Source organism: Trichosurus vulpecula, chromosome 2, assembly GCF_011100635.1.
Source record: "Trichosurus vulpecula isolate mTriVul1 chromosome 2, mTriVul1.pri, whole genome shotgun sequence".
In the NCBI taxonomy this organism is placed as follows: domain Eukaryota; kingdom Metazoa; phylum Chordata; class Mammalia; order Diprotodontia; family Phalangeridae; genus Trichosurus; species Trichosurus vulpecula.
The window spans coordinates 427,956,128-427,981,939 of record NC_050574.1 but is presented as its reverse complement, the minus strand read 5'-3'; the positions used below and the strand labels follow the sequence as shown (position 1 = coordinate 427,981,939).

General features: G+C 37.2%; 1 protein-coding gene and 1 pseudogene across 1 annotated transcript in view; both read left to right on the top strand.

The window, feature by feature from the left end:
- The window catches only part of EPHA6 (EPH receptor A6), a 1,226,126-nt gene that overhangs the window by 26,501 nt on the left and 1,173,813 nt on the right, over positions 1 to 25,812 (top strand). The gene's annotated exons all lie outside the window — the stretch shown is intronic.
- LOC118840277 lies at positions 194 to 24,984 on the top strand (annotated as a pseudogene).

Here is a 25,812-nt window from a genome sequence, read left to right as displayed (position 1 = left end):
TAAGTTGATAAGCCTGGCCCCAGGGGACTGTGCTGCAGATTTGGCAGGAGGGGCTGGTTAGGAGAAAGAAGAAGCAGATGGCAGCTGCCAAAATACTAACCCAGATAGAGCAGAAGACTGCCTGCATGAGAACTTTGCAAAGGTGAAAGTGGTGAGCTGCCTTCCAGCTGACATTGGTGAGGTGAGCACGAAGATGGGGAACCACCTACGTCGGGATTCTGGGAAAAACCAGATGTGGCCAGCTGGAGTTGGAACCCAGAAGCTTGGTGTTCATCCCTGGGGCAAGATGGAAACTTTTCAGCAAGGTGCTGAGTGTGCTTTTTCTCTGCCTTCCTTAGTTGGAGCAGAGAACTTTGACGTGAGGAAAAAGGTGGACAATCACCTACATTGCAATCAAGATTCCAGCAGAAGCCAGGAGAGGCCAGCCAGAGCTAGACAACCAGGAACCCAGGGGCTTGGAATTCAGCCCTGGAGCAAGATGGAATCTTTGCAGCAAGGCACTGAGTCTGCCTTTTTGGTCCCTTCCTCTTGGGCTGCTTGGGATCCAGGAGAGAGGCATGGATTTGTTTTTGTTGGGGTGGGGGGAAGTGCCTTGGACCCCCAGGGACCCCACACCCCCTCAAGACTTGGAACCGGGGACTGGAACATAAAGGGGAGGACAGATCCCAAAAGAACTTTGTTTGGACTCTTTATTTAAAATTGGGACTTTGGGTGCAGAGTGGAAGCCTACAACGGCAGTTTGGGGAGAGACATCCCCAAGAGAACTTTATTTGTTTGCTTGCTTTAGGACTTTACTAACTAAAGCATGCCCATGCCTCAGGGTACTGGGAAAAAGCCTGCAACCGCGGTGTGCTGCTGAAGAAGTAATTTATTTGGACACTTTGTATTAGCTAAAGAGATTAACTTGCTTTGACCTAGGGGTGGACATTTGAATTGTAAACAAATATTTGGGAATGTCACTGAATGATATGTTTTGCTTTGCTGTGAATGATATGTTTTAGTTTCCTACCAAACTGGATCACAATGTATGTTCCAGGATCCATGGCTGATTAGATGATGTATCCTGGAACAAGGGGTGGAGTGTGTTGGTAAGCAAAATGGGCTCTTAGCACTCAGTTCCACCAAGTGCCCTTTACAAGCCTTTTGCTTTTGTTTCCTTTGAGTAATTCAGTGTATTTCATTGAGTCTTACTAGGTGCTAAGCCCCAGACCCAAACTCCTATTAGGTGCTAAGCCTATGTGGGTGTGAAGCTCCCAGGGTACTAAGGGGAGGGTCTAACTCAAGAGCCAATTATAGGAGCCTAAGTTCTGGTCATTCAGATGACATTTGATGACATCTGAAATGCTATAAGAAGAGAAGACAGAGCCATTTGATCAGAGCTCTCACTCTTGGTGGGGCTTGCTGATGTGCAGACTCCTGGGCAGCTGTAGCTAAGAGCCTTCCAGCTTATAACCCGGATGTTGGGACTTTGTTAAACTCTGGCAACTATGCGTTGGGATTTGAATCAGACAAGGTTTGTCTGTCGATGTTTGTACTTTGTTTGTAGTTTTCTCCTTAGTTCAGGGTGCTGGCTTTTTACCCTGAACTAAGTGAATGGTATGTATATGCTGGATTTAAGTACACATGTCAACCCCTTAACATGGCCTTCCTTAGAGAAGCAGCTAAAAAGAACCTGGGCTTTTTCAGCACGCTGGCAGCCTTCTTGTTGCTGGGCTTGTGTTGTTCTTTCACCCCCACAACAGCTGCTAGCCCGATTGTCGAAACAAATGGCATAGTTGGCAGGATTGTTGAAACAGTCACTATTGGGAACAGCCACTGTTCCTGGGGGGTATTTTATGGTGTTATAGCTAGCCAAACGATCCCCAAATTTTTGAGCATGTTCCCAGATTCTCCTCTTCTCCTCAGTGGTACAACAAGTAGAGAAGAGCATATGTAATTCACACCAAGAAAGTTAAAATTGTAGGGACAGATCCCTAAAACCCTCATTAAACTTAGTGGGAGCTTCTGAGTATATTCCCAGTTTTTCTGTAATTTAGATGAGATCCGAAATGGAGAATGGAACAGAACTCTCCTTGTCCCTGTGGGGGAGGCAGGCACTTTCCTCGGGGGAAAAAGCCCTGAAGGGGCTGTGGGAAATGGAACTTGGGGAGGGATATAGGAAGTCCCACTTCTAGGAAGGAAGGGGCTGGGAGGTGGCAGCTGAACTAGATCAGACTGTATGTATTGCTATGGTCAGACAGAAGCCTGTCTGTTGATTTGTTATTTTTTTCTGTTTGTAATTTCTGTTTTTGTTTTCTCTGAAGTTCAGGATGCTGGCTTTTCACCCTGAACTAGGTGAATGATATATGTATGTTTAATTGAAGTGAGAATGTAAGCCCCTTAAAGTTGCTTTCCTTAGACAAGCAGATCAAATAACGTATACTAGTAGCCCTCCTGTGTGCTGGTGTTATTGGCCTTACACAGCCACAGTAGCTTCAAGTAACATTGTTGTTACAGCTTGATTAAATGGTGACATTCTAGATGCGTTATTTTAAATGTCAAAATTTTTTAAATACTAATCATCTTTGTTCTAAATTGTAGTAGTAGTAATTTTCTAGTCAGGTTTTTAATATTATTTTTTCACCAAAGGGGATAATAAGAAGCTCTCTTCATTCTAACAGTTTTAAAATTCTACCAAAACCTTAAATAACCAAAACTTTCTAAATTTTTATTTCAGTGAGAAGGAATATATATATATATATATATATATATATATATATATGTATATACATATATATGTATGTATGTATATACATATATATGTATGTATGTATATATAATATGTGTGTATGTGTGTATATATATGTGTGTGTGTGTATGTGCGTGTATATATATATATATATATGTATATATATACATATATGACAAGATTATTTTAAGAATTTATTTTTAAATAAACAAAACTTTCCAGGAATATCCCACCAAGGTTAATACACATATACCCCAGCAGAAAGGTGGGGAATTTGTTTTCTCATTAACCTGAAGTCTCAATATGCAAAAACAAACAAAAAAAAGATAAAATTATTCTTAAAAAGTACTGGATTTTTTTTCCTCTGGATTCTTGCTATATTTTTTCCCTGACTTGAGAACCCTGAAATTTGGGTACAATATTCCTAGGAGTTTTCCTTTTCATATCTTTTTCAAAAGGTCATCATTGGATTCTTTCCATTTCTATTTTACCCTCTAGTTCTAGAATAGCAGGGAAGTTTTCCTTGATAATTTCTTGGAAGATAGACATCTTCCAAGGGTGTTTTTTTGATCAAGGCTTTCAGGTGGTCCAATAATTTTTAAATCGTCATTCCTGGATCTGTTTTCTTGGTCAGTTGTTTTTCCAATGAGATATTTCATGTTGTCTTCTATTTTATCATTCTTTTGGTTTTGTTTTATAATTTCTTGATTTCTCATAAAGTCATTAGCTTTCATTTGCTCCATTCTAATTTTTAAGGAATTATTTTATTCAGTGAGCTTTTGGACTTCCTTTTCCATTTGGGCAATTCTGCTCTTTAAGGCATTCTTCTCCTCATTGGCTTTTTGGACCTCTTTTTCCTCTTGGGTTAGTCTATTTTTAAGGTGTTATTTTCTCCAGTATTTTTGGGGGGATCTCCTTTAGCAAGCTGTTGACTGATTTTTCATGATTTTCTTGGATCATTCTCATTTTTCTTCCCAAATTTTCCTCTACTTCTCTAACTTTCTTTTCCAAATCCTTTTTGAGCTCTTCCATGACCTGAGACCGATTCATATTTTTTGGAGGTTTTGGATTAGTAGTTTTGGCTTTGTTGTCTTCTTTTGGTTGTATGTTTTGACCTTCTTTGTCACCAAAATAAGATTCTATAGTCTGACTTTTTTTCCCCACTGTTTGCTCATTTTCCCAGCCAATCACTTGATGTTTTAGTTCTTTGTTAAGGTAAGTCTCTGCTTCCCGTGTGGAGGATATACTGTCCCAAGCTTCAGGGGTTTTGTGCAGTTGTTTTCAGAGGTACTTCTAGGGACTTGTAAATTTTCTTTTCTTACAAGGTTGTATGATGAAAGGAGAGGTGTTTACTCCTCTCCTCGTATGTGCTCTGGTCTTTGAGTGACCACAAGTACTCTTTTCTGCCTTAGAACTATGAGGTGTCCTTCTCCACTGCCTCCACAAACTCTATCATGCCAGTGCTCGCCACACTCCAGGGCCACCACCCAGGGCTACAACTCACATATAATCAAGGGCAAAGCAAGAGAATCCTTGCTCAGTGCTACAAAAGAAATCCCTGCAATCCCCCTCTAATCAGCTACTTGATCTCCCCACCATCTGTGGGTGGAGAGCTCTGGATGCAGCCACTGCCCTGGGGCTGAGGCCATACCTTTCTCTTCTCTCACCCAGGTCTGAGAGACCTTTCCTGCTGACCTTATGTAATAGCAATTTAGATGGGAAGATCTTTCCCTCCCATTAATAGGCCATGTGACCAAAGCCTAAGTCACATGTGGTAAGAGGACCTTGCTGAGAGGAAAAGGAAGTTGTGTTGCGGGAAAGGCTGAGAGAGCAGTAATGACAGAGCTGAGGAAAAGAGAGCAAACATGTTCTGTGCTGTAAGTTTGCTTGTTGGTAGGAAGGCCCTAGCACAGGGCATAAGGTTGTGGGATGGAGTGGTTCTCTGCTGTGGTATAGTGTATCAAATTCTTTGCTGCTTTGATGGATTGGGTGGATGGCTTATGAGATCTGGTTCTCTGGTGACTGAATAAATGGTTTACTTCTACTTTCAATGGAGAGAGTCTCATATATTTTGTGATACAGAATCACATAGGCATTTTGACATTGTCTTCTATATTGTGATTATTGCCGTCCTGATACACCTTCTAAGTTTTTTTTTTTTTTTTGGCGTTTGTGGGTTGAGAAGTCTGAATACTGCCACAGCAGCTAGTGATTCAGTGCCCTGAGGCCTGCTCCACATTTGCTTGGGCTCTCTCTGTTCTGGGGCAGCCCATGCTGGACTTCGCTCTTCTCTCAGACTGGTGCAACAGACCTTTCCTGTTGACCTTCCCCAGGTTGTCTCAGGCTGGAAATTTCTTTCACTATATCATTTTGTGGGTTCTGCTGCTTTAGAATTTGTTTAGAGAGTCATTTATATATGTATTGGGGAGGAGTGGTTAGGGAAAAGCTCAAGCAATTCCCAGTTTTTACTCCATCATCTATGATATTATTTCTTTAGAATTAATTCTTTCAGTTGCATAAGTTCTTTATGGAGTTATTGGGAAATCAAGTTAGCTGGCAACTACAATAGAGGCTAATTGTTGACTGATTCTCTGACATAGTCAAGAATATGTCTAGTTTTGGGCAGAGCCAAGATGGCGGCTAGAAAGCAGGGACTAGCATGAGCTCCCCACCGAGTCCCTCCAAAAACTATAAAAAAATATCTCTGAACCAATTCCAGAACTGCAGAAACCACAAAATAGCAGAGGGAAGCAGGGCTCCAGCCCAGGACAGCCTGGATGGTCTCTGGGTGAGGTCTATCCTGCACGGAGTTGGGAGCGGAGCAGAGTGGAGCAGAGCAGAGCCCAGCATGGTTAGCGCAGACCAACCAGACCAGGAGCCAGGTAGAGCATGCCCTCGCACCCTGAATCAGTGAGCTGCAGCAGTTACAAGAATTCTCAACCCACAAACACCAACGACAACAGAGAAGATTATTCAGAAAAGGTGCGGGAGTGGAAGGAGTTCGAGGTTCGGCTAACACCCTGGGGCAGCAGAGGGGAGGCAACTACAGAACTACAGCTGCAATTGCTTCTGGCCCCAGGCCCCCCTGGTGGGAGGAATTAAGTGACAGATCAGAGCAGGAGTGAAGAGCCTGCTGAAGATCTAAGTGCAGTCCGGGTTGGGGTTCTTGGGGAAGGAGGAGTGCTGGTGTAACAGAGCTGGCACATCCCCCTAAGCAAGGAACATAGAACTCTTTAGTCTACAAGCAGTCATACCCCACTGAAAAACTCAGGGGTCAAGTCAGTTGGCTGGGAATATGGCCAGGCAGCAAAAACACACCCAGATTCAGTCTCACACTTTGGAATCTTACTTTGGTGACAAAGAAGACCAAAACCAAAACTAAAGAAGTCAACAAAGTGCAAGAGCCTACACCAAAAACCTCCTAGAAAAACATGAACTGGTCTCAGGCCATGGAAGAGCTCAAAAAGGATTTGGAAAAGCAAGTTAGAGAAGTAGAGAAAAAATTGGAAGAGAAATGAGAAGGATGCGAGAAAACCATGAAAAACAACTCAATGACTTGCTAAAGGAGACCCAAAAAAATACTGAAAAATACACTGAAGAAAACAACACCCTAAAAAATAGACTAACTCAAATGGCAAAAGAGCTCCAAAAATCCAATGAGGAGAAAAATGCCATGAAAGGCAGAATTATTCAAATGGAAAAGGAGGTCCAAAAGACCACTGAAGAAAATATTACCTTAAAAATTAGATTGGAGCAAGTGGAAGCTGGTGACTTTATGAGAAATCAAGATATTGTAAAACAGAACCAAAGGAATGAAAAAATGGAAGACAATGTAAAATATCTCATTGGAAAAACCACTGACCTGGAAAATAGATCCAGGAAAGATAATTTAAAAATTACTGGACTACCTGAAAGCCATGATCAAAAAAAGAGCCTAGCTATCATATTTCAAGAAATTATCAAGGAGAACTGCCCTGACATTCTAGAGCCACAGGGCAAAATAGAAACTGAAAGAATCCACCGATCATCTCCTCAAATAGATCCCAAAAAGAAATCTCCTAGGAATATTGTCACCAAATTCCAGAGCTCCCAGATCAAGGAGAAAATACTGCAAGCAGCCAGAAAGAAACAATTTGAGTATTGAGGAAACATAATTAGAATAACCCAAGATCTAGCAGCTTCTAAATTAAGAGATCGAAGGGCTTGGAATACAATATTCTGGAGGTCAATGGAGCTAGGATTAAAACCAAGAATCACGTACCCAGCAAAACTGAGTATCATGTTCCAAGGCAAAATATGGATTTTCAATAAAATAAAGGACTTTAAGCTTTCTCAGTGAAAAGACCAGAGCTGAATAGAAAATTTGACTTTCAAACACAAGAATCAAGAGAAGCATGAAAAGGTAATCAAGAAAAAGAAATCATAAGGGACTTACTAAAGTTGAACTGTTTTGTTTACATTCCTACATGGAAAGATGATGTGTATGATTCATGAGACGTCAGTATTAGATTAGCTGAAGGGAATATGCATATATATATATTTGTATGTATGTTTATGTGTATATATGTATATGTATGTTTGTATGTACGTATATATATATATATATATATATATACATATACATATATACATAGAGAGAGAAAGAGAGAGAGAGAGAGAGTGAGTGTGAGTGTGGGCACAGGGTGAATTGAAGATGAAAGGAAGATATCTAAAAGAAATAAAATCAAAGTAAGGGATTAGAGAGGAATATATTGAGAGAGGGAGTTAGGGAGAGATAGAATGGGGTAAATTATCTCGCATAAAAGTGGCAAGAAAAAGCAGTTCTGTAGGAAGAGAAGGGAAGTCAGGTGAGGGGGAATGAGTGAATCTTGCTCTCATCAGATTTGACCTGAGGAGGGAGTACCATACATACTCAATTGGATATCTTACCCCACAGGAAAAAAGGAGGAAGAAGAAGATTAAAAATGGGGATGATAGAAGGGAGGGCAGATGGGGGTGGAGGTAATCAAAAGCAAACACTTTCGAAAGGGGACAGGGTCAAGGGAGAAAATTCGATAAAGGGGGATAGGTTAGGAAGGAGCAAAATATAGTGAGTCTTTCACAACATGAGTATTGTGGAAGGGTTATACATAATGATACACATGTGGCCTATGTTGAATTGCTTGACTTCTTAGGGAGGGTGGGTGGGAAGGGAGGAGGGGAGAGAATTTGGAACTCAAAGTTTTAAAAACAGATGTTCAAAAAGAAAAAAAAAATTTTTGCATTCACCTAGAAAATAAATACACAGACAATGGGGAGTAGAAATTTATCTTGCTCTTCAAGAAAGAAAGGGAAAAGTGGATGGGAAGGGAGTGGAGTGACAGCAGGGAAGGCTGACTGGGGAATGGGGCAACCAGAATATACGCCATCTTGGAGTGGGGGGCAAGGTAGAAATGGGGAGAAAATTTGTAATTCCAACTCTTGTGAAAATCAATGCTGAAAACTAAATATGTTAAATAAAAATTTTTTAAAAAAAGAATATGTCTAGTTTAAAATGAAATTGAGAATTGGAGAGCTTGTTTACTCTCCTCTGTAAATCTTATGGGAAAGAATTGAGCAATAGAATTTAAAAATAAATCACAGCGACTACTCTACTGTTAAATGGTTATAACTGGAAAAATAATCAGGTCAGAACAATGCTTATGTCATCATTCTGGAAGATACAATAAACTACAACAAAGAGACATAAAATTTTAAGTGAAAATATCTTTTAGCAATTATTTTAATAAATAATTCTTTTGATGTGTTTTCCTTGTGGACTCTTAGATTGTAGAAATTTCTTTCAACAGCTCAGCTTTATCAGTTGTCTTAAGTCTAAAACAAAACCTTATATACAGCACATTCCCTTTTCCATTGATTTATGAGGTAACTTTGGATTCTAATTCTGACTCAGCCATTAGTCAGGTGTGACCTTAGCAGAATTAATATCTTTCTCTTTTTTTTCTCTGTAACAAACGTTCTATCTCCCTGTTGGTAGCTTACAGCATAGTTGAAAACATCAAGTTTCTTTCACCCCTACTAGTAGTACAAAAAGCATGGCTACTACAAGGGAGGAAATTGAGAGGCTACCAAAACCTGCTGCAGATCCAAAATAATCTTCACATACTACAGCAGTTGAAAAAATATAAGAAGATAAAATGTAACTGTTATGGTTGTAAACGTTCCATATGTATGTTAAAAAATGAAGGAGTATGGGTGGAGGAAAATATGGATAAAAAAATGTCATGTGGAAAAGATAGAATGGGTTTCCATAGGTATGTACACGTGATTCAAAATTTTATGGTAGCAAAATATCTAGTTTGACATTTAGTTGCATTATTAGAAAATCATATAGTGCTGACCCAGGAAAGGTATAATCATTCTAGATGCTGCCCATATTAGCTTATACCTGTATTGTTATTTAGTTCTAAGAGTTAAATTTTACAGAGCAGATTGACAAGCAAATATATACTCAGAGAAGGGTAACTGGGATGGTGTGTCTGTGGAGGTGCAACCCCAAAGCCTGGGAAATTTAATCTGTAGAAAAAATTTAAGAAGGTAGGAGCTGTATCTACATTTTAAAGGTCTGTAATATGAAAGATGGAGACGATCATTCTGTTTGGTGCTTGAGAACAGAATTGGGGGTAATGGGAATTCGGAGTAGCTTCCTGTTAGTATTTCCCAATCCTAAAATGGGTTGTACTTTAAGTTATAAGTGTCCCATTCCTACAGACCTTCAAGTAGAGACTAGATGACCATTTGTTAGGAATGTTGGAAAAATGATTCAACCTCAGTTATAGGTTAGACTAGATAAACTTCTACATCTGATAACCTATGAATGTTTGAAATAGGGGGTCTAGAAGATGAAGGAGGCAGAATATACTATAAACATAAAAGTCAGGAACAGGAAAGGAGTAGAGCAGAGAATGTAAAGCAAAAAGGGAAAGCATTACTAAGAAACATCAAAAAAGGGAACAAATGACACTAAAAAAATAAGAAGATAATGCCTATTAAGGAAAAAAAAAACAGACAGAACTGCCTCAGAAGAAATTTCCTTGAATTCCACTGATAAAGAATCTTTAGAAGTGGTTCATAAGAATGTAGACTTGAAAGAAACATATTTGGATATACTTATCTGTAAAAGGGAAATGGAATAACATTATTATCAGGTTATATAATACAGGGTCTGGTGTATAACAAAAATGTTTTCTTATCATGAATTTGTAATACACAAAGTCAATATTTCAAAAGTAAGAATAACTTGGTAAAACCACATTAATGGTGTACAATTTTTTGTAAAGTAGGGGGAAATGAGTGTTCAAAATATGATAACGCTAGCTACTTTTTCAGGTGTCCAGAAAGGGGAGTAACAATTGAAAAACAAAACACTCAAAAAAGCAGAAGTTAACCAGAGAATCAAAAGCCTTTAAATAGCAACCTAGATCAAAACTTTAGGAGTGATTAATGGGAAGGATATTTAAAAAAGGAAGCAAACAAAAAGGTATATATTTTCAAGTACACAAAGCAAGTACTACAGTTGAAATTAAAGAAATCTACATAAATATAAACAGGGTCAAGATGGAGGAAGATAAAGGTCAAACCAGAATAAAGGTGCTGCCTACAGATATCTAGTGTATTCAAGAAAACAACAACGGCCAGATTTAATTGGGACCAAATAAAAAGCTGTGGAAAATCAAAATTCTTTATAGAAATATTTATAGTAATTAGAAATACTGGAGAGAAAATTGGAGGAAAGTGGGTTAATGAAGCATAAAGCTACAAATTATGGAATTTGGAAGACCTTGGATCAAAACCTGCCTCCTGAGAAAGTCACAGATTCTGAGATACCATGAACAACTCTCCAAGATGTACATGTATATGTATACAGTTTTTGCTTATGTGGTACACACACACACACACACACACACACACTATATTTGCTAGAGCAAATGTGTTGGTGTATATCAAAATTTTGTGATATGATATGTTAGTAAAGCAACAATTACGTGACTCTTCATGCTCGTATTTTTCCTATATAAGGAAAATATGTGTGTATGTGTGTGTGTTTGTGTGTGTGTGTATACATATATATATATATATATATATATATATATATATATATATATGCATGTATATGATATGGATACAAATGGTGCCCCGAGGGTTAGAAAGGGTCACTTTCCAGGCTCTCTGGAGGGGTTTGAGGCCAGTTCTGTAGCCCTTCCTGTAACCTGAGGATGTCTTAATGCCCTTTGCCTCTTATCATGAAAAATCATACAACTTGTACCAAAAGAATTGCTTTTGTCCTCCCCCCCATCCTGTGCTCCTTATCCTGTCATCCATCTCCCTTATCCTGTGTCATGACAAATTTTTCCTTATCTTTCAAGCAACCACCTTCCTCACCTTATTTGTACTTATCCTTTCCCTAAAATTCCTAAAAGAAACTCTAAAAATTACATCATCTTCCTACAGGCTGTATAACTTTCTGTATATATAAGTCTGGTTCTTTTCCCATATCAGGGCCTGTGTTTAGCTCCTTGCTAAATCTCATGCCCACTGCTTTTGCGTCAATAAAGCTCCCAATGTCTACAGAGAAGGTTTAAGTGAATTCTTTCACATTTGATGAACCAGCTCTCCAACTCTCTCTATGTTACATATATGTGTGTGTGTGTGTTTGTGTATATATATGTATATACATATATACACATACATACAGACACACACTATATATGTATATATGCATGTATATATGTAAGTGCATGTATATGTGTATGTATATGTATACATGCATGTGTGTATTTTTGTATATATGTATATATGTATGTATGTGCATATTTGTATATATGCATATATGTGTATATGTATATGTGTATATATGTATGTATTTGTGTGTATATATGTATATATTTGTTTATGCATATATATGTACGTACATGTATATTTCCTATATAAGGAATTACATTTCAAATTTAAGAAAAGTAGAGTGTAAAATAGTAAAAAATAAGTTTATAAAAACTTAAGTATAATCATTTGACTATCTGTGGATATTTTGTTTGTTCTCTGTGGGCAACAAATTGTACGTATTCAAATTACACTTATTATTAAAAGGCCCAGTGAGGATTGAATGAAATTAGAAATAATGTGGTACTTCTACCCTTGAGCTGACCTCTCGATTTAGATATACAATGTATTCAGTTTTTGAGGTGGCTCTGATGTGCTTCATAGTACAATCCTTGTTTTCTTTTTTGAAATTCAACTGTTTAAAGCTTTCTTACAGTCATATTGTCTTTAGAATTACATCAGTATGACTCAATATGCAGCTCAGTCACATCCAATAAATGAATCTCAGAATTGTACAGGTGGGTGAAAGCTACCTTTGGGTCATTATTTAAATTCACATCTCATGAGTTTCCACAAGTATTTTATCTTTTATCAGCTGTGACATAGATACCATCTGTTGATCCAAATGAATTTTAAATATATGTTTAGAAGTTCAATATATCTAATTATGACCATGATAGGCACAATTTCAAATATCAAAATCATTCCTCCCCAAGCTTACTAAATTATAACAATTTTCCTTTAAAATTCCTTGCCAAAACACATATTATTTAACACATTAAATTCCTAGATCTTTCTGCTTCTTATTTCATTGTTGACAAAAAAATTACATTAGGATTATAACAGTCTATTTTTTTCCTTTTTCTTTGTTTTTATTAAAATATGTGTTATTGGTATTTTTGTGTCTCCTATATTTCCTAACATATCCATTTTTCCTCCATTCCCAGATATCAGTTCCTTATGGTTGAATAACACCATGGGTAAATATGGTATAGCAAAGCTAAGTAAATACATAAAAAGGCTAATGCTACACACACACACACACACACACACACACACACACACACACATGCATATATATGTATATGTATACACATATATTCACCATATGAAGTGTTCTATAGCACTTGGAATACAATATGTAAAGTGTCCTCTAATCCTGCCAAAAAATAGTAGAGGAAAAATGGCAGGTGGGGAGGGGAGGCAGTATTTTAATAATTTCACAATTTTTGATTTTGATTTCTCATTCAATAATATTCAGGATGCATATATATTTTGAGATTAAACTGATTCTAAATATTTTTCTAAGCCTAATTTCCCTCACATGCTTCTTTTTTAAAATTTTCTCCCTAGCAATTCTTCTTATGTAGGCTATTTTTAAATAAATTATTTTGGAGAGATGTTTTATAGAGCTAGAAAAAGTGTTAACAATAGTCATCTGGAGAAAAAGACTTCAAAGGAAATTGCCACTTATTTTGGAATCAGGCACAGGTGGTTGGCAGGGTGTACCCACAGAGGCAATTGGAGAGGTGACCCAGGTACAGTGCTTGGGTCACCTTGTGACCATTCTGGTAGTATGGAGGCTTATTGGAGGAGGAGTGCAGAATGAGCACTTAAAAGCTTAAGAGTTGTCTGGTGTTGATGTATAAGAATTTTACCACCTTGGAACTCTCTCTTCTTTCCATTATGGGTTTGCCTGCTTTGTTCTACATCTGTCTACCTTAATTAATGTTGTTCAGATTATTTTTTGTTATGTTTTAACTAGTAAAGTAAAAAGCATGGCCTATTTCTCCAGATGAAAAATCATGACCTTCTGTTAGTTGACTTCTGAAGAATAGTATATTATATTGAATTAAATCAAGTGGGACATCTTTACCATCTTAAGCATATTGCCCTCTTGGCCTTAACTCTTATCTAATATTCCTCATAGGAAATGCTATGAGCTATTGTACTGTTGTTGAGGGTTTGGGGAGATGAGGTCCAGGAACCCCAAGACTGGAGTTCCCAGAGAGGGTAGTTGAGGGGGAGTACCCCTCAAGGACCCAAGTACTGGAGACTGTCAGGACCATCTCTAATGAATTCGCAGACTCAAGCATTCTTTAAATCAAGGGGGCAAAGATTTATTGTTGTGCTTTTCAGCAGGCAAGAGTTCTTAGGGAACCTGCAACCTTACAGGGGTGCAAGTAAAGTTTATACAGGATATTTTGGGGTAAAAAAGTGTCAAATATGTTAATCTGTTGTTTTGGGTGGGATTAGAGAGTGGTTAAGAGATGGTCAGATCTTAAAAGAACACACACTTTTTGTAGGTACTGCACAGGTATCTTAACCAGAGTTCACTGGGAAATAGCCCAAAGGGAGGCTACATGAAGGTGTGGTTTTAGGCTTGAGACATCAAGATGTCAACTAGCTGTCAGGACTGACTGGAAAATACTCAGGTTGCTCCCATCAATATCTTGTAAGACAACATAAATGTAAGGGAGTATACATATGTCTAAGCCTAGCATGCATATGATAGACCAGTGAGTAGTGAATTTTTCTATGACCCATTACACAGCCAGTTCAGTACCTACACAATTGCTCAAACTAATAAACTCTATAGGTGCAGCTGGCTACTGTGTCAGGAGGAGAGATAAGTGTTTTGCTAGGGCATGCTGTCCTGTTTTGCTAGAGAGAAATTGCTAGAGACAGTGTTTTGAGGTTGGGGAGAGATATGATTTTGGAACTGGGTTCCAAGCACAGGTACCCAAGCACACCCATCAATGATACCTATATCTGTGTCTACAAAATGTATCACATGATATTGCCTGATAGATGTTAGATTGTTTCAAGTTTAAGAACTATCTTCCTATTATGTCTGCTATCTCCCAACTCAAGGCACTTTGGCATATTTTGTGGGTTATGATAGTCATCTGTTACGATACATTTAAAGCTAGAAAGGACCTCCCTTGGTGAAGGAGATTTAGAGAGTTCAGATGTGTCAACCACAATTTCAGTCAACATAAACTCCTTATTAGAAAATGTATTGTGCTATTTTACTTGCTTTAAAAATCTGTAAGTTTATTAATATGGGTATTCTTTCCTCTGATGCAAAAGGCCAATTCTCTACAACTTATAGAATCATTATCATTCTTCAAGACATACAACTGCATGTGAGAATCCTTCCTTTATTCTTTTCCCTCCTGGTTGTTAATAATCTTTTCATACTCAAATTATCATGTCTTTGTTCATCTATATACATTGAGTCAGCCCATTGAGTGAAACTTCATTGTGGGCAGGAGCTATTTTGCTTTTCCTTTTGTCTTCCCAGGACATGTCACAGTGTCATTGCTCTTGAATTTAATTTAATTAGGAAGTAACTGTAGCTCACAAATTCATCAGCACACAGCTCATCTAATGAAGAGTTTTTTAAATTAGCTAGCCTTGGTACTCAGATTGGATACATAAAGGGGTATCTCAAACCCTTAACTCTTACTCTGACATCATGACATAACTTCATCCTTCCATTTGCCTCTTAGAGTACATGGTGCCTAGAGGCAACTGACTCACCAAGCAATAGGAAGGGACTGATATCAGAAATGTTTTGGTAAAGTATAAAGATAATGGGGGCCAAGAAACAAGAGTACCATGATGTTTCTTGTTCTATCATTGCATTTTAGGTGGTGGTGGCCCAGAAGCCTTTAAAATAATGGTCAGAGAACTGTATAAAGCAGAAAAAAGGGCAGCAGAATTCCTGGACTCTGGAGCATACTTCTTACTGTCTTGTTTTGTCCAAGCAACTGCAACCATGAGAATCTCTGAAAGTTTATATACTATTTTCCAGATGTGTTGGAGACAACCTATTGCATGAATAGCCTCTAGTTGTACTGGAGTAATGCTAATACAAAAATAATGATAATAATTAGCATTTACATAGTGCCTTAAGTTTTGCAAGGGATTACTTAAGTACTAACTCAGTTGATACTGGGAGACAAGAAGTCAAACACAGTAAGATGTATTTCTGGGTTGGTTTTCTCACACAATTCCCCTACTACAGAGGGAAGGTTAAAGAGGAAGGAACCAGACTCCAAACACAGGCACACAGACACAGACACACAGACACACACACATTTAATTCTGTTGTGCTTTTACCTAGAGGGTTGAACTTGCAAGTAATAAGATATCCTCATTTGCAATAAACATATTTGTGTGTATACACACATATTTGTATATATATATATATATATATATATATGTTTTGGTATAGGTACATATTGTTACAGGTTTGTTACAGGTACATATTTTGTCTTTAAATATGCTATATTTTTATTTAATCCAACTAAATCATCTGGTCATCACTTTTCTTTTTCCTTTTTTATTTATTTTTTATTATTTATAATTAAGATTTTTTTTATTTTTAGTTTACAACACTCAGTTCCACATAATTTTGAGTTCCAGATTATCTTCTCCCCACCCCGTCCCCTCCCTCCCCAAGACAGCATGGTATCCAACACATCTTGTACATATAACTTCGCATTGAACTTATTTACACAATAGTCAAGTTGTAAAGAAGAATTATGTCCAATGGAATGAATCAGGAGAAAGAAGAATAAAAACCAAAAAAAAAACAAGAAAAGGGGAAAAAGGAGAGCAAACAACGTGCCTCAATCTGCATTCATACTTCATAGTTCTTTCTCTGGATGTAGATAACTCTCTCCATCATGAGACCTTTGAGGTTGTCTTTGCCCTTGTATTGCTAAGAAGAGTGAAGTCTATCAGGGTTAGTCATCACAGAATCCATATTTCTATGGTTGTGTATAATGTTCTCCTCCAATCACTCAGTATTATATTGTGTAGGTTTTTCCATGTTACTGTGAAATCTGTATCATTCTGATTTATAATCGCACAATAGTATTCCATTACCCTCATATACCACAACTTGTTCAGCCATTCCACAATTGATAGGCATCCCCTTGATTTCCAATTCTTTGCTACTAAAAAAAGAGCCACTATAAATACTTTTGTACATATGGGTCCTTTTCCTACTTGTGTGATCTCTTTGGGATACAACACTTGAAGTGATATTGCTGAGTCAAAGGGTATGAACATTTTTATAGCTCTTTGGGCATAGGTCAAAATTGTTCCACAGAATGGCTGGATCAGTTCACAACTTCACCAACAATGTAATGATGTTCCAATTTTCCCACATCCTCTCCAGCATTTATCATTTTCCTGTTTTGTCACTTTAGCTAACCTGACAGGAGAGATGTGGCACCTAAGAGTTGTTTTTATTTGCATTTCTCTAATCAGTAGTGATTTCGAGCATTTTTTCATACATCTATAGATATCTTTAAGTTCTTCCTCTGAAAACTGCCTGTTCATGTCTTTTGACTATTTCTCAATTTGGGAATGACTTTTGACTCAGTTCCCTGTATACTTTAGAGATAAGGCCTTCATCAGAGACACTGGTTGTAAAGATTTTCTCCCAATTTTCCACTTCCCTCCTAATCTTTGTTGCATTGGCTTCTTTATACAAAAACATTTCAATTTAATGTAATCAAAATTATACATTTTGCATTTTGTAATGCTCTCAATCTCTTATTGTGTCATGAATTTTTTGCTTTTCCATAAATTGGATAGGTAAACTATGCCTTGCTTTCCCAAATTGATTATAGTATCAGTCTTCAATCCTAAATCATGAACCCATTTTGAGTTTATTTTGGTATATGGTGTAAGGTATTGGTCTATACCCATTTTCTGCCCTACCATTTCCCAATTTTCCCAGCAGTTGGTGTGAAATAATGAATTCGTAGCCCAGAAACTGGATTTTGGTGTTTATCAAAGAGTAGATTGCTATAGTTGTTGACTACTGTGTTTTGTGTACCGATCCTGTTCCATGGCTCTGTTTCTTAGCCACTACCAGGTAGTTTTGATTACTGCTGCTTTATAGTACAGTTTAACATCTGATATGGCTAGGCCACCTTCCCTAGCATTTCTTTTCATTAATACCCTAGATATCCTAGACCTTCTGTTCTTCCAGATGGATTTTGTTATTATTTTATCCAGCTCTGCAAAGTACTTTTTTGGTAATTCATTTGGTATGACACTGAATAAATGAATTAATTTAGGTAAAATTTTCATTGTTATTATATTGGCTCAGCCTAACCATGAGCAACTGATATTTTTTTCCATTTATTTAGATCTGACTTTATTCACACGAAAAGTGTATCATAATTATGTTCATATAAGACCTGGGTTTGTCTTGGCAGATAGGCTCCCAAATATTTTATAATGTCTACAGTAACTTTGAGTGGAATTTCTCTTTCTATATCTTGCTTTTGGGCTTTGTTAGTAATGTATAGGAATAGCAAAGATTTATGTGGGTGTATTTTATATCCTGCAACTTTGCTAAAGTTGTTTATTGTTTCACGTAATTTTTTAATTGATTCTCTAGGATTATCTAAGTGCACAACCATATCATCTGCAAAAAGTGATAATTTAGTTTTTTCTTTGCCTATTCTAATTCCTTTAACTTCTTTTTTTCTCCTATTGTTGCTACCACTAACATTTCTAGTACCAAATTGAGTAGCATGGGTGATAATGGACATCCTTGGTTCACCCGTGATTTTATTGGTAATGCATCTACCTTATCCCCATTACAAGTCATGCTTGTTGATGATTTTAGGTAGATGCTATTTATAATTTTAAGGAAGGCTCCATTTATTCCTATGCTTTGTAGTGTTTTAAATAGGAATGGGTGTTGTATTTTGTCAAAGGCTTTTTCTGCATCTATTGAAATTATCATGTTTTCTGCCAGTTTTGTTGTTGATACGATCAATTATGCTGACAGTTTTTCCAATACTGAACAAGCCTTGCATTCCTGGCATAAATCCTACCTGGTCATAGTGTATTGTTTTCCTGCTAAGTTGCTACAATCCTTTTGCTAATATTTTCTTTAAAATCTTTGCACCAATATTCATTAGGGAAATTGGTCTATAATTTTCTTTCTCTGTTTTGACTCTTCCTGGTTTGGGTATGAGTACCATATTTGTGTCATAAAAAGTATTTGGTAGGACTACTTCAACTATTTTCCCAAATAGTCTATAAAGTATAGGAATTAATTGTTCTTTAAATGTTTGATAAAATGCACATGTAAAACCATCTGGCCTTAGAGATTTTTTCCTAGGGAGTTCATTGACGGCTTGCTCATTTTCTTTTTCGGAGATGGGGTTATTTAGGAGTTTTACTTCCTCTTCTGTTAACCTGGGCAATTCATATTTTCGTAGCTCCTCATCCATATCCCTAAGGTTGTCAAATTTATGGCATACAATTGGGCAAAATAATTCCTAATTATTGTTTTAATTAACTCTTCATTGGAGGTGAATTCACCGTTTTCATTTTTGATACTGATAATTTGATTTTCTTCTTTCTATTTTTTTAAATAAATTGACCAAATGTTTATCAATTTTATTGTGTTTTTCATAAAAGCAGCTCTTTGTTTTATTCATTAATTCAATAGTTTTCTTGATTTCAATTTTATTAATCTCTCCTTTGATTTTCAGTATTTCTAATTTGGTATTTAATTTGGGATTTGCAATTTGTTCTTTTTCTAGCTTTTTCAGTTTGCATTGATCTCCTTTTTCTCTCTTTTATTCATATAAGCATTTAGAGATACAAAACTTCCCTTAAGAATGACATTTGCTGCATTCCATAAGTTTTGGTATGTTGTCTCACTATTGTCATTTTCTTGAATGAAGTTATCAATTGTTTCTATGATTTGTTCTTTGGCCCACTCATTCTTTAGAATTAGATTATATAGTTTCAAATTATTTTCTAGATTATTTTTCCCCAGTTCTTTATTACAAATAATTTTTATTGCATTATGATCTGAAAAGGGTGCTTTAACTACTTCTGTGTTTCTGTACTGGATTGTGAGATTTTTATGCCCTAGTACATTGTCAGTTCTTGAGTATGTGCCATGTCCTGCTGAGAAAAAGTTATATTCCTTTTTGTTCCCATTCATTCATTTTTCTCCAAAGGGCCTTTTCTAAAATTCTGTTGACCTCCTTACCTTCTTTCTTGTTTATTTTGTGGTTAGGTTTATCAAGTTCAGAGAGGGGGAGGCTGAGGTCTCCCATTATTGTGGTTTTGCTATCTATTTCTTCCAGTAACTCCCTTAACCTCTCCTCTCAGAATTTGCATGCCATACCACTTGGTGTGTATATGTTAACAATGACATTGCTTCATTGTTTATGGTGTCTTTTAGCAGGATGTAGTATCCTTCCTTATCTCTTTTAATTAGATCTATCTTTGATTTTGCTTTGTATGAGATTAGGATTGCTACCCCTGCTTTTTTATGTTATTCCCTACTTTTTTTGATTTATTTAATTTATTTAATATATTTGGTTTTCAGCATTGATTTTCACAAATTTTTTTTTTGTTTTTTTTTTGCTTTTTTGGGAGGGCATTGGGGCTAAGTGACTTGCCCAAGGTCACACAGCCCTGGATTTGAACTCAAGTCCTCCTGACTCCAGGGCCGGTGCTCTACTCACTGAGCTACCTAGCTGCCCCCACAAGAGTTTGAATTACAAATTTTCTCCCCATTTCTACCCTCCCTGCCACTCCAAGATGGTGTATATTATGGTTGCCCTATTTCCCAGTCAGCCCTCCCTCCTGTCACCCCACTACCTTTCCATCCCCTTTTCCCTTCCTTTCTTGTAGGGCAAGATAAATTTCTATGCCTCACTGACTGTGTATCTTATTTCCTAATTGCATGCAACAACTTTTTTGTTTTTGTTTTTGAACATCTGTTTTTAAAACTTTGAGTTCCAAATTCTCTCCCCTCTTCCCTCCCCAATCACGTTCCCTAAGAAGGCAAGCAATTCAACATAGGCCACATGCATATCATCATGTAAAACCTTTCCACAATACTCATGTTGTAAAAGACTAAGTATATTTTGCTCCTTCCTAAGCTATCCCCCTTTCTTGACTTTTATTCCTAGACCCTGTCCCTTTTCAAAAGTGTTTGTTTTTGATTACCTCCTCCCCCATCTGCCCTCCCTTCTATCATCCCCTCTTTTATATCTTCTTCTTCCTTCTTTCCTGTGTGGCAAGATACCCAATTGAGTGTGTATGGTATTCCCTCCTCAGGTCAAACCTGGTGAGAGCAAGATTCACTCATCCCCCTCACCTGCCCCCTCTTCCCTTCCTACAGAACTGCTTTTTCTTACCTTTTATGCAAAGTAATTTACCACATTCTATCTCTCCCTTTCTCCCTCTGTCAACATATTCCTCTCTCATCTCTTAATTTAATTTTGTTTTTTAGATATCATACCTTCATATCCAACTCTCCCTGTTCCCTCTGTCTATATATACATACATACACACAAACACACACACACACATATATACACATATATGTGTATATATATATATATGTGTGTGTGTATGTATGTATGTATATCATATTGCCTTCAGCTACCCTAATACTGAGCTCTCATGAATCATATACATCATCTTTCCATGAAGAATGTAGACAAAACAGTTCAACTTTAGTAAGTCCCTTGTGATTTCTCTTTCTTGTTTACCTTTTCATGCTTCTCTTGATTCTTGTGTTTGAAAGTCAGATTTTCTATTCAGCTCTGGTGTTTTCACTGAGAAAGCTTGAAAGTCCTCTATTTTACTTGAAAAGTCCCTGTTTTGCCTTGGAACATGATACTCAGTTTTGCTGGGTAGGTGATTCTTGCTTTTAATACTCAAGTATTTCTTCCAACCCTCCAATGAAAATTTTAATTCCAAAATATAAACAACTCACTGTGAAACATTTCTATATTTTTTTCTGAACTCTACTAGTAACTTAATGAAATTAATTGCATTTCAGAAAGTCTCCTATAAAATTTCCAACTTTTTCTGCGTATCCCTGCTCTTCATTCTACTTGTGGAGAGTCACAGATTGTCTTGAAGCAAAGAATCACAACCTTGTTTTCAGTTAGATAAGTGGATACCCAGATTATCTAAATAAGCTAGTCTCACTCACTCTAGGGTTTGAGAACACACAGTTTCCAGCCCTTCCCAGCATTTTCTTCAAACTGAAGTTCATTCATAAACTCCAAAGATATGTCCTTTCCCTGGATATTGTGACTTCTTTGTCCTACCAAAAGGCACTGGTAAGGAACTCTATGACTTTCCCCTTTCCATTTTCAGTAAAGCTATTTAATATCATGGATGATCCAGCAAAGGAAGTTAATCATTAACCCCTACTTTCTGTTGACTATGTGAGGTACTTTTTCAAACTGGTTTCTCAAACTCAAAACAGATAGATCTCTCACCATATTTTTAATAAATAAACAATATGGTTTTCCCCACACATACTCTTAACAACTAATTCTTAAAAATTTTCTAGTTTTTATTACTTTAAAGGTCATAGCATGTAGAGTGGTCAGTCAGTCGAATATGTTAGATACACAAGACACAGTAGTCAATGTCTATAGCAATCTACTCTTTGATAAACCCAAAGAGTCAAGTTTCTGGATTAAGAATACACTATTTAACAAAAACTGCTAAGAAAACTGGAATATAGTCTGACAGAAACTGGGCAAAGACCAATATCTTACAACGTATACCAAAATAAAGTCAAAAAAGTTCACAATTTAGATATAAATGCTGATAGTATACGCAATTTGGGAGAGCAAGAAATAGTTTACCTGTCAGATTTATAAAGAAGGGAAGAATTTATGCCCAAAGAAAAGATAGAGAGAATTACAAAATGCAAAATGGATAATTTTGATTATGTTTAATTGAAAAGTTTTGTACAAACAAAGCCAATGCAACAAAGATAAAGAGCGAAGCAGAAAATTTGGAAAGAATTTTTGCAGTCAGTTGTATCAGTAAGGAAAGTTTCATGACCTCAGGGATAACCATGAACATCTGGGTATGGTTCAGAATTGCAAAGCATGAAAAAAACTCTCTAAGTAGAAGGTAGAGGATGTATAACATTTATTTCGACAACAGATATCAAATTGTACTATAAAGCAGCAGTCATCAAAACTACTTGGTACTGGCTAAGAAACAGAGGCATGGATCAGTGTAATAGGTTAGGTACACAAGATGCAGTAGTCAATTCCTATGTCAATTTACTCTTTGATAAACCCAAAGAATCCAGCTTCTGGGCTAAGAATTCACTATTCCACAAAAACTGTTGGGAAAATTTTGAAAATAGTGTGGCAGAAACTGGGCACAGACCAGTATCTTACACCATCCACCAAAATAAAATGTAAATGGACTCATGATTTAGGAATAAAGGCCGATACTATAAGCAATTTGGGAGAGCAAGGAGTAGTTTACCTATCAATTCATGGGAAAGGAAAGTATTCATGACACAACAAGAGACAGAGAGCATTGCAAAATGCAAAATGGATAATTTTGATTATATTCAACTGAAAAGTTTTTGTTTAAAAAGCCAATGCAACAAAGATGAGGAGGGAAGCCAAAAATTGGGAGAAAATCTTAATGACTAATGTATATGATGAAGGCCTCATATATAAAATATACAAGGAACTGAGCCAAATTTAGAGGAATAAAAGTCATTCTCCAATTGAGAAATGGTCAAAGGGTATGAGTAGGCAGTTTTCAGGGGAAGAAATTAAAGATATCTATAGGCATATCGAAATATGCTCTAAATCGGTATTGATTAGAGAAATGCAAATCAAAACAGCTCTTAGGTACCATATCTCTCCTGTCAGATTGGCTAACAAGACAAAACAAGGAAATGATAAATGCTGAAGAGGATGTGGGAAAAGTGAAACACTGTTACATTGTTGTTGGAGTTGTGAACTGATCCAGCCATTTTGGAGAGGAATTTGGAATTATGCCTAAAGGGCTATAAAAATGTACATACCCATTGACTCAGCAATACCACCTGTTGGGCTGTATCTCAAAGAGCTCACATAAGTGGGAAAGGGTCCTGTATGTACAAAAATGTTTATAGCAGCTCTTTGTGGTAGGAAAATGTTATAAATCAGGGGGATTTCCTTCAATTGAGGAATGGCTAAACAAGCTGTGGTATACAAATGTAATATAACCCTATTTTGCTATAAGAAATGGGGAAGATACAGACTGTATAATAACCTGGAACGACCTACATGATTTAATGCTGAGTGAGTGGAGGACAATCAGTAGAACATTGTACACAACCACAGATTTATTGATTCTCTGATGACTAACCTTTATAGACTTGGCTATTTTCAGCAATACAAGCTGCAAAGACAACTCCAAAGGACTCATGATGGAGACAGCTATTTACATCCAGAGAAAGAACTATGGAGTCTGAATGCAAATTGAGGAGAACTATTTGCTCTCCTTTCTCTCTCTCTCTCTCTCTCTCTCTCTCTCTCTTTGGTTTTGTTTCTTCTTCCTCATGATTCATTCCTTTGGTCATAATTCTTCTTTACAACTTGACTATTGTGTAAATAAGTTTTATGCTAAGTTATATGTAGAAGATATATCAGATTCCATGCTGTCTTCGTGGATAGTGGGGAACGGAGAGAGGGGAAGAAAATCTGGAATTCAAAATCACATGGAACTGAGTGTTGCAAACTAAAAATAACAAATTTTAATTAAAATATAAAGAAATACTTAAAAATACCCTAGCTACCTCAGAGCTGTAGACTAGTTGACATGAAGATTGAATTTGGTGTTGAAGAAATAACAAAAGAAATTGTTCTTACTGATGTTATTCATGATGATTCCTGGAGGCTCTGGCCATCTGGTGATAGAACCCAACAGAAAGACTAATAGTCTTATCGGGACCTTAAGGAAGTGAATCCTGTGGGCCTCCAGACAGTGCCAAAAAACTTTGAATGAGTTGCCAAAACAGGGCAGTTGCTGCATAAAGTATAAAGTCCATGTAGAACTGTGGTATTGATGGGTTCAACTTATGACCTTGGTCACTGTGAAAAAAAATTAAGAATGCTTATAGAAACTATGGAATTCCCTGTGAACTTCAAGTAGCATCTGCCCATAAAGGACCAACTGAAATTCTAAAGATTAAAGCAGAGTGTGAAAGAAATGGTATTTCTACTGTGTTTATGGCAGTACTTGGCAGAAGCAATGGTTTGTCTGCTACAACTGTATATCCATTAAACAACTGTCCTCCCCTTATACCTGATTGGGGAGCTCAGGATGGATGGTCCTCACTTTGAATGGCTAGTGGTCTTGGCTGTTCAACTATACTTTCACCTGAGATAGTAGCTCAATTTGCAGCCCAGATATTTAAATTACATAATCATTTGGTCTGGGCTAAACTGCGAGGAATCATATTAAACACATCAGTTTCCTTGAAGCAGGCTGATTAGAAAATCAGAGAATGCACTTATAAGAATAGTGCCATGCATTTTAAAAGTGAAAAACAAAAAAGATTCTAAATTAGGTTCAAAAAGCATTACTAGTCAGGCAAGATAAAAGATCATTTTAAACCAATCATAGAAAAATACTAATAAAATTTCTTACTTGGCTTTTATGTTCAAAATGTGAACCTACACATCATCTTTCAAGAAATTATCAAGGGAGATAGTTTAGGAAGGGAACCAAGATGGTGATGTGAAAACAAGGACTCACTTGAGCTCTCCCCCAAATCCCTCCAAACACCTGACAGAGTGAATCATGTGTCCAGGCCTAGATGGCCTGGATGGTCGCTGGATGGTCACTGGGAAGGGTCTATCATACTGTGCTGGGAGCAGATTGCAGCCAGGATAGACCAGGCTGGAATAAACCAGAATGAACAGGCCTCAGGGTATTGAATCAGCAGTAGCAGTTTCCAGACATCTCAACCCACAACACCCAAAGACAGGTTAGTGTGAAAACTGTTGGACCTAGGTGAGAGAGGGCACATTCTGGCCTCAGCCCCAGTGTGGCAGAGGTGGCTGCAGTGTCAGTGGCAGCAGTGGCAGTGGCTGCTTCCAAAGCTCGATGCCCACAGAAGATGATGGGAATCAAGAGGCTGATCAGAGCAGGAGTGCAGGGATCTTGTTGCTGGCCCTGAGCCAAGGTTCTCTTGCTTCACCCTGCTTGAATTTGGGTCACAGTCCCGGTTGACAGTCCTTGGGGGAGGAGTAATGTTGCTGTGGCAGAGCTTGTGGTGGCTGTGGAAAGGGAGTCCTACTGGTAGTAACATGGCAGAAAGGAGTGATTGTACTCACAGAACAGGGCACAGGCCAGGAGAGGAGTATCATACCACCTCAGAATATAAGTAG